Source organism: Octodon degus, unplaced genomic scaffold (genome assembly GCF_000260255.1).
Source record: "Octodon degus isolate 3935 unplaced genomic scaffold, OctDeg1.0 scaffold00006, whole genome shotgun sequence".
NCBI classification, from domain to species: Eukaryota; Metazoa; Chordata; class Mammalia; order Rodentia; family Octodontidae; genus Octodon; species Octodon degus.
Genome location: NW_004524582.1, coordinates 4,320,708 through 4,330,661, shown reverse-complemented (window position 1 = coordinate 4,330,661; position 9,954 = coordinate 4,320,708). Strand labels below are relative to the sequence as shown.

The following is a 9,954-nucleotide window of genomic DNA, read 5'->3' as shown; positions in this document are numbered from 1 at the left end:
TCATACTCATCATATGAAATGGGTAGAGGTTATCTTGTAGAAAGAAACATTAATTACCATTGAATACCCCTCTTTTGTTATGTGTTTTGTTTTCTGCACAAAAAGGAGAATTTAATTTTAAAATCTTTTCATATATATATATATATATATATATATATATATATATGAAACCATAAATCACTGGAACCCATAAATCACTCGATGCTAAGCAGCACAACTTGTGTTCATCTGGAGTATGGATCTAACACTGAAAATTCTAAAAACTTTCATCTTGACAATGATCACCCACCACGTGATGTCCACACTTAGCACTCAGTGCATTCAGGAGTGAGCTATTACAATGTTTTCAGATCCTTTCTGAGCATGTGAACCTCTCTGTGGCCTTCTGGACCCCTGAGGAATGCTGGAGTGATTCAAAACAGCCACAGACTTAGTCTCTTGTTTTCTTTTAAAATTTTTGATCAGAGTTTTAATATCTAGCTGGTATTGCTGACTATTTGTAATATTAGACAACTAAGACTGGTTTTAAACAAGTATTTTGAAGATTGATCTTTGCTCACTAAACTACCTCAAATCAAGGTAAGAGGAAGCACATGAGTCTTGCTCTTTTGTGTGTATATAAAATCAGGACAGTTCCTCAAGAGTGTTTTTTGGGGGGGTGAAGCTATGAAAGCAACCTACTTTCATTGTTGTGCTACTAGCTTCCCCCACTTGCTTCTGTCTGCTGCTTGGCTTTACTACTAGTTTAGATTTACTCCTTCATGCCCAGCTTTACTCCTTAACTGCCATTCTATTTCTATTGATCAAAGCCTGTGAATACATCATATCATCATTCAAAATTGGGTAGAGATTAACATGAAGAAAGATAATTAATTATATTAGAATATCATGCTTTTGTTGTGTATTCTGTTATATATAAAATGAGATTTTAATCTTAATATCTTTTCTTCACTTTTTATTAGGATATGTAAAGTGCACGATCATCTCAAATCTTATATCCCTCCTCTCCTCCTCTTCCTTCTCTGCTTCTTTCATCTCTTAATCTCCTTTCGGTTTGAAAAAGAGCAATCTCTACTTCCTGTTACCTATCTTTTATTATAGTCTTTATTAATATTTTGGTGTTCTCACATAAGAGAAATTGTGCAACATTTTAACTGATGTGCCTCATTTATTTCACTTAAAATCATATTTTGAAAAAGGGACTCTGAAGGCAATCTACTTAACTTAAATAGAGTATCTGTCACTTGCTAGTTCCATGACCTTGAAGAGGTTATTTCTACTGCATGAACTATTATCTGGGAAATGAAATTCCGAGAGAGGAATAAAGAGGCAGCGAAACCAGCTATGATGCTATGGCAGGCATCCAAGGCAATCAGATGTGCACCTTAATAAATGCAATGCTTTACTAAGCACATACTAACAGCCATATTTTCTGCTAGGTGCCATTGGCATGCAATTAGGTAAGTCATGGTCCTTGCATGCGTGTAATTCAAAGTCCATAGTGATAGAAACACTGAATAGGACACTAGCCATAAACTAAATTGTTAATTGTGATAATATGGGTTCAAGCAAAGTCTCAGAGAACACAAATTGATTGCACTATCCCATGTGTGTCCTGACCAACACATTCAAATTGTGGTATTATTTTCCATTATATAGACAATTAACTTCTATTATGCATTTTAAAATTATGTTATCTTTGTTAGCCACACCTCACTGATGGCTTAAGTTGATCTAAAGGAAAGGAGCTGATTGATTTCTGCACTCTACCTTTTCTTTTTAAGTTCATTATCATGGTGGGTGATTGTTCACTATTCTTAAATTTGAGGAATTTTCTTTTTTATGCCTTTGTCACAATTATGCATTAAATTTTGCTACAAATCAGTGTATATAATTATGGTAAGTTTTAGAATAGATAAAAATTGTATACTGTTATTTTTTTACTTTCCAAAGTATCTGCATTCCTGTAATGAAATATTGCACATGTTCTTCTTTATTGATCCCCTCTCTGAAGTTTTCATAATAAAAACTTTATTATGCTTAATCATAAAAACTTTAATAAAACTATCATAATCTTTTTTTTTTATGTGAAAGTTAATTCAATCACTAGATCATATTTCAAAATATATTCACATTGATTGGATATTTATTTTTTTTGGCAAGGTTTACTATTTTATTCCAATTCCAGTTGAAAGCTATAAAGATTTAAATGCATTAAAACTGGAAAATTACATTACAGTGCTTCTGTATTTTGTTTATTTTTTCATTAAATTTAATTTCATTCTTTCATTTTGAAAAGTGAAACACAAAAGCAAAAACAAAAATCAGAAATCATAACAGAAACAAGGTAGCATACAACAGTACATATGTTACAGATTTTCTGAACAATAATAGCTGATTAATAATGGCTAATATATGATCTATTTTTATCATCAAATCTGTTGCTCAGATTAGTGGATATAGTTATGTATAATTGGGCATAAGATTGCGTCTTACCTCTTATTTTCCAGAAGCCTTAAATTTTTGTTCTTGTCCTTCCTGTTTTTCTTTCCATCTTTTTTAAAAATTAATTTTCAAATTTTGATATGACATTAGAAATGGCACACTTTAGAAGACCATGATGACAGGCGTTCAAGCATGGATTTTGTATTACACATTGCTGTCCTCGATGTAGTTGCTTAGATTGCAGATACCAGCATACACTAAGTCACGGAGAAAATTCTATACATTAACAGTATTTTCAAAAAGCTGATGGAAATTCTTAGTACAATCTCCTCAGCCATCCTTTATATACACTTGTATGTTTTTTCCTCTGCCATTTTTCCTATCTTTTCTCCTGTCTTCCATCTTCATTGTTTAATCCTTAAATTCTGTTTTCTTCTGTTTTACTATGTGTTATGAACTTTCAGGCTTTAAGTTAATATTTCTTAAATGTTCTGAGACAATTTGAATTCCATAATAGTATGTTCTGATATAAACTGAAAATTAATCAGAATTTAACCTCAAACAAACATTAAATTAAATCTAATTTCTGATACTTGTATAATAGTGTAAAAAGATTTGTAGGAATGTGGGCCTCTTTCTAAGTAAAGTGGGGCAATAATCCTTACTTGAGAAAACTAATAAATAATAATAAATTGCAATTTAAAAATCTTACAGTCATTTTTTTCTTTTCTAAGTGATTAACTACTGTTAGTCAGAAGTATTATTATTCTCTTATGATATATATGGTTATAATCCTCATTTGTCAGTTCATTCTATTATTAAAATCTTGTCATGAACAGTGGCTACTACTGCTGTTGTCAACTTAAACTTTATATGGTTCCCTACCATAAAACTGCAGTTTTAAAAACACATTTTAAAATAAAATCAGAGTATTTGTAAATTGCCACAGAAAATATTTATTGCATATATTTTTATGCTGCAAAAAGACATGGGGCTTCCAGATTACCAGAAATGAATACTGACTGACAAATATATCTGAAAAGAACAACAAAAAGAAAAGCAATAATTTTAATATTGACTTTGACATTAAACAATTTAATGATGCAAATGTAGGTAGAAAATGGAGACTAAATTTTTCCTGTTTAATTTTATGTGTCAGTTTGACTGGCACAGGCGAGTGTGCATTTCACATCACTGGCCTAACTAGGCATTCAGTTTATAGTAAATGTCATGTCATGCCAAAGGACTCCACCTCTATAACTCCGTGCATCTAATCCTATAATGAACCTGACTGTCTCCTCTTCTCCTCCGCCCTCTGCTCCAACTTCCCCTTCTCCACTTTCTTTTCTTCTTCCTCTTTCCCTACTCTATCCCCTAATAGAAGAACCTAAACACATTCAGGCTGATTTTTCCAAATTGAGTTTGTGATTTCTAGAAGCAAATCTCTGACATAATTACATTTACCATTATTAAGGATTACGCCAGGAGATAGCTGAGTGGCATAAGTGACAGCCTGGCAAGCACAAGGTCCTCGGTACTGAGTAAAAAGAAAAAAAAAGCATAGTTAATGATTGCTTTGTAATACATAAAGGTGTTATATTCCATAATGAGAACTGTGCCTTACAACAGTACATATGCAGCACCCATGGGGAGAACGGGTAATAGAATTTATTAATAGATGAAAAATATAGAAGTGTCAAGAGTTTATTTTTATTAAGAACATAATGTCATAATGGACGGTAAGAGAGCTTCAGAGAGAACTCACGCAGCCAGGGTGAGAAAGGGAGCTAGGAAGCAAACATGATTTTCCGGATAGCTTCTTTCTCCCAGGTCATCAAGCACTCTACAGATCTCCTGGGAACGGACACTGAGTTTAAGTTAAGTATTTGTGATTACCATTCTCTAGCTTGACATGATAAGGAAACAATAAGGAGATCTACACATAGCTTTTAAAGAAGATGGTTTCACATTCCCTGAGAAATGACAACTCTTTCATTGAAGGTTTGCTGGTGTTTTAAGAGCTAGCCTAAGGCCAGCAAGATAGCTCAGCAAACCCAGCACCTGTTTAGGCAAGCACAGGGACCAGGGTTTGATCCCTGGAACCACAGGCCACGCCAGTACCACCCTCAGTCACTCTGAGCCAGGGACCAAATCTAGGTGTGGTGGCTCACACCTGTAATCCCAATGCTGGGGAGGATTAAAATAAGGAAACTCACTATGAGTCCAAGCTGAGCAGTGAGACCCTGTACCAAATACATGAAATTAAAAAAGAGAAAGAAAAAATGGCCTAGCCAAGGACAGGTGTCTTTCACTGAAGTCCCTTTCATAAGGCATTTAACTGGAGTTAGGCTATTAGGGATTTTAATCCTCTTTGTTGTCAATGGGTTTCAGAAATATGCAACATTTCTCTTTCCAATTATTGGGAAGAAGCACATATTTTATAAAAGATATGTTCAACATTTTGGTGAACTAATGAACATAATGACATCATTTGCTTTTGCCTAATATCGCTGGACAAGAAGAGAAAACTTACATAAGTTTTCCAGGTGATAGACTCATTGCATGTCTTATCTTAATAATTCTACAACAAAAACATACATTAGAAAAGCACGATGTACACTGTAAGTATATACAATTATTATTTCCCAGTTAAAAAGAAAATGTGGAGAAACAGATAAGCTCAAACCTTTCAATTCCCAGTTCAAATCTATAAATTACCTAAAGGCTTTTGTGCAGAAACAGACTGTTATCTCTTATTGCTATGGGGCTGAGATTGCTAAAACTCATGTGCAGAACCTAATCTCCAAGCTGACAAAGCTACAATACAAAGTTTAATTTCCATCCTTAGAGTATGTACTATCAATATGGAGAACTGGTTCAGCAAAAAAAAAAAAAAAAAAATGGATCCTATAAAGATGAGAAATGTAGGAAGACCGTAATACAAAGTTTGCGGTATTGAGCCCTTTAATTCTGATGTCTTTTTTTAGCAGCGGAAGACATCTCCCCTCCCACACACAGTGGAAACAGGTTTCTCACTACGGTTGGAAGCCCCCCACCACCTGCATCCATCTCAGCTTCTCCAGCCACATTAGAGACAGCACTTTCAACTTCACCTCAGTGGGTTTCTCTGCCTTGCCTGTCAAACTAAAAAGATTTATTTGGGAACAACGTCCTCCAAAAACAGTTTCCATTCTCCTCTGGACACATGGACCAAATCTTACTACTTGCACTAAAACATGACTCAGAACCAGCAGGTCCTCAGTGTAGACAGGATGAACCATTTTCTGATCACCACTCTCTTTCCTAAGCGATCTCTGTCATATCCAAAGGGCTCCATACATTGTCCATGAGGATTTCACATGGTAATCATTGAGTCACAAAGTCAGTGATTCTATGCCTAAATTGAGTGGTCAATGTGCCAGTGATTGAACTGGACTTTTGTCTCAAAATAAGAAAAATTTCAACAACTTAGTTTAACAACACTAATTAGCTTTACTTTTGATTATAGAGTGAGCCAATAATTCAATGTAATAAGTACAATAAATTTTCCACTGAGCTGTGTAAAAGATCTTGTCAATATATACAGAGAAGTGCTAGACAGCAGAATTAAATAACAAAGAACAGAGGGGTCCTCTCCAAGTCGTATGTGTTATAAGTGAGAAGAGAGTCCCAGAACTTTTAGAAAAATAATCAGCCATTTAACATTAGATGACTTCAGTTTACTTGTATAGTGTGAATACTGAAGCAAAGGAAATTTCATTTTTAAGCCAGTAGGCACTGGCTTATTTGTGAAGTTTTTCTCTTTTTCTTTCTTTTTATTTTTTTTCTTTTTTCTTTTCTTTTCTTTTCTTTTCTTTCTTTTCTTTACTTTTCTCTTTCTTTCTTTCTTTCTTTCTTTCTTTCTTTCTTTCTTTCTTTTTTTCTTTCTTTCTTTTTATCCTAATTTCTGAGAAGTTTAGATAAACAGTTTGGTCTTAGTTTTATGATGTGGAAATTTCATGTGAGGAACTGCATTTTGGTGTTTTGCCTGGTATATTGTGGTTGAGTACAGGGCTTCATTTAAAACAATAGCTTCTTTAATTATTTATTTATTTTTTATTTTTTATTTTTTTGCAGAACCAGAGATTGAACTCAGACCCTTGCACTTGCCAGGGAAGCACTGATTCTACTGAGCTATCTCCGCAGCCCCCACAATAGCTTCTTATAATTTGTATGCATCTTATGACAATCCCTAGGGAACCTAAGCACCACAAGCATTCCCAAAAGAAAGAAGGAAAAATGCATGTTTGCAAGTGTCTGCCTGTGTCTTATTAATCTAAAACACTTGAAAGTAAGGAATTTCACAAACAGAAAGGTTTATGAAGCTGTTATAGATATCAACCAAAAAGCCTAGTCCTGACACATGAGCCTACAGATAAGAGGGATGAAGCTGGATAGCAACAGGGAAGAGTAGCAGCCAGCTTTCCAGACATAAATTGCTTACACTGATCCTACAATGGATGTAGGTAAGAGGCGGGACAATGCAATGGCATAGAATTTGAAGTAGAATAGCCCACAGGGAGAAGCACCTATGGCTTCTTGCATGGTTGGGACTGTAAGTAACAGATGCTAGATCCCAGGGCTTGGGAAGAACTCGATTTTAAGCGTTAATATTCTGGAACGTAAAGCCGTCTCTTACTCCTTTTAACCTTTAATTGATATCTGGTTAAAGGCCCTCAACTTTTTTCTATTTCATCCTCTAGTATCCATAATTAAATTTAGTGCATCAAATTTTTCTCCTAATGTTCTTTTATCAAAATTATTGAACAAATCATTCTTTCATTTTCCCTTAGATACTACTAACTAAAACTCAGTGACCTACCCAGCCTCATATCTAAGGCAATCACATCTATTTTAATTGCAAAGTTTTCAACTTTGAGCACAGTAGCAAGGAAAAGATTTGCTTAGAGGCAACAAAAAGAGGACAGTTACTGATCATTAGTTCATGGACCATGAAACTAATTTTCTTTGTGAGTCTTTCTGCAAACTTCACACACAGTAATTAGCAACAGTGCAAGGCACTGAGCTTTCACCACCACACACATCCTTGTTATGGAGGGTTGACATCCATCCCATGTGAATAACTGGGGACCGGGCTGTCATTACTTCCTTGAAAACGTCAGGGGAAGGTCATGGGCATAATAATTACCCTGAAACTCACCAAAAACTTCTTCTCATCTTTTTGTTTAAATTATACGGATGAACATGCAATTTTTATAAGAATATGGCATAGCTTGTCTTCTTAAGGAAATTAATAAAAAGATTGGCACATAATAGCATTATTGTTGTTGTTGTTGTTGTTGTTATTATTATTATTGCTATTACTATTAACATTCTCAGTTACAGGGTCTCACTATGCAATTCAGACTCGAGGTGATCTTCATGCTTTCAGATTCCCCAGCGCTAGAATTACAGGCATATACCCTGATGCCCAGACTCTGGATGGTTCAGCCCTCCCTTGGGGTGGAGCTGGCTCCACTTGTGCTGCTAGGGATCGAACCGCAGTCCCTGTGCTTGCCTAAACTTGCCTAAGCAGGCACTTTAGTCCGCTGAGCTATCTTGCCAGCCCCAGCAATTATTACCTTAATTTTGAGTCTGTATCAGACATAAATTATGTGTCCCACCTATTCCAAAATGTCAAAAAAAAAAACCTCATCCTTGAAAATTGAAACAGTCAGAGCTGCCGCTGCCGCTGCCGCCACCGCCACAGCCACAGCAGCAGCTGCTGGGGACCAGCGCGGGTAGACAAGCAAAAGGCGCTCTGAGCCTGCTGAAAGTACCCACGGAAAAAGTACCATCTCCTTAGCCCACCATGGCAGACAAGATTGATTTCACTACTGGTGATGCTGGGGCTTTCAGCACTCACCCTATGCAGTGCCTGGCCCTGCGCAAACACGGCTTCGTGGTGCTCAAAGGACGACCATGCAAAATAGTGGAGATGTCAACTTCCAAAACTGGAAAGCATGGTCATGCCAAATTAAGCCTTGTTGGAACTGATATTTTCACAGGGAAAAAATATGAAGACATTTGCCCTTCTACTCACAAAAATGGATGTTCCAAATTTTGAAAGAAATGATTATCAACTGACATGCATTCAGGGTAGTTACCTTTCCCTGCTGACAGAAACTGGTGAGGTCTGAGAAGGTCTTAAGCTGCCAGAAGGTGAAGGAGGCAAAGAAATAGAAAGAAAATATAATGCAGGTGAAGATGTCCAGGTGTCTGTCATGTGTGCCATGAGTGAAGGGAGTTCTGTAGCCATGAAGCCTTCTCATGATGAGAACACGAGCCATGAGCGAACTGGTTAGGTCTGGAGCAACTGAAGCTGTAAAGTTTGATTCTAATTGTCACCAGAGCTATGCTATGGTCTCCATAAGCAACTTATTCTCTCTCTCTTTCTCTCTCTCTCTCTCTCTCTCTCTCTCTCTCTCTCTCTCTCTCTCTCTCTGTCTCACTGTGCTGGGTTGTTTTTGCAAGCAGTTGGTAACTTGTAAAAAAGTCAAGCCATCAAGCCGGGGATATTGCTCAGTGGAATGAGCAATTTCCCTGGCAAAAACAAGTGCAAGGGCTTGAGTTCAATCCCCAGTTCAGGAAAAAAAAATCAAGATGTATAATTCTCTTTTTTTTTTCAATTTCATAGGTGTCTTTTCTATAACATTCCTGTGGTTTTCAGGATGTAAGTCCAAGAACCAGACAAGACAATCTCAGCAGATGTGATTTGTCTGAAGATATCATTCCTAAGTTTTACTTAAGTGATTAATAAACCTGGGCTTTAAATCAGACAATGTAGCATCTTGTGGTATTGACAAACCACACAGTTGAATTGTTCTGCATTAGTTGTAGATTTAATATTATAGAAGATCGTGGATTGGAATTGTAGATTGTGGATTAGAATTGTCAGTTTCAGCCTGTGTGTGACAAATACAAATCTGTAAACAAAAAAAAAAAAAAAAAAAGAAAGAAAGAAAGAAAATTGAAACAGTCTATTTCCATCCCTTTGCATACACAAATAAGGAGAGGAAATAGGAGCTATGAAAATCATTTTAAAAAGAAACAGAAAAACAGTTATTTATATTTGGATATCACAATCATATATCTGATGTATTTCCTCTCATAGTTAAGAAACATAATACTTCTGAAAAGGAAAAAAGGAAGTAACAACTATTGAACACGTGCTCTTCCTTCTGTGCCTCTGCCCTGGTCAGGGCCCTGAGCTCAGACAACTGCCAAGCTGAACCGACGTCCTCTTTAGACTGCGCCTTGTGGTCACACTCAGAACAGTAGAGGATGCCTTCTGAAGTGCAAGAACTATCTTATTTGCATTGAAACAGAGAGAGGATCAAAGAAAATGACTGCTTCTGCTTTAATAAACTCATTTCTTCATTCATAATACACTGATACTGTATTGTAACTGCATACACCAGAATTATTTGGTCTTGTTTTCTATGCTATCTTCCATCTTTAAAAAAATCA

At 36.0% G+C, this 9,954-nt stretch overlaps 1 pseudogene; it reads left to right on the top strand.

Annotated features, from left to right (window-relative positions):
• Window positions 1-8,296: 8,296 nt before the first annotated feature.
• On the top strand, window positions 8,297-8,789 carry LOC101580392 (annotated as a pseudogene).
• The last annotated feature ends 1,165 nt before the right edge of the window (window positions 8,790-9,954 follow it).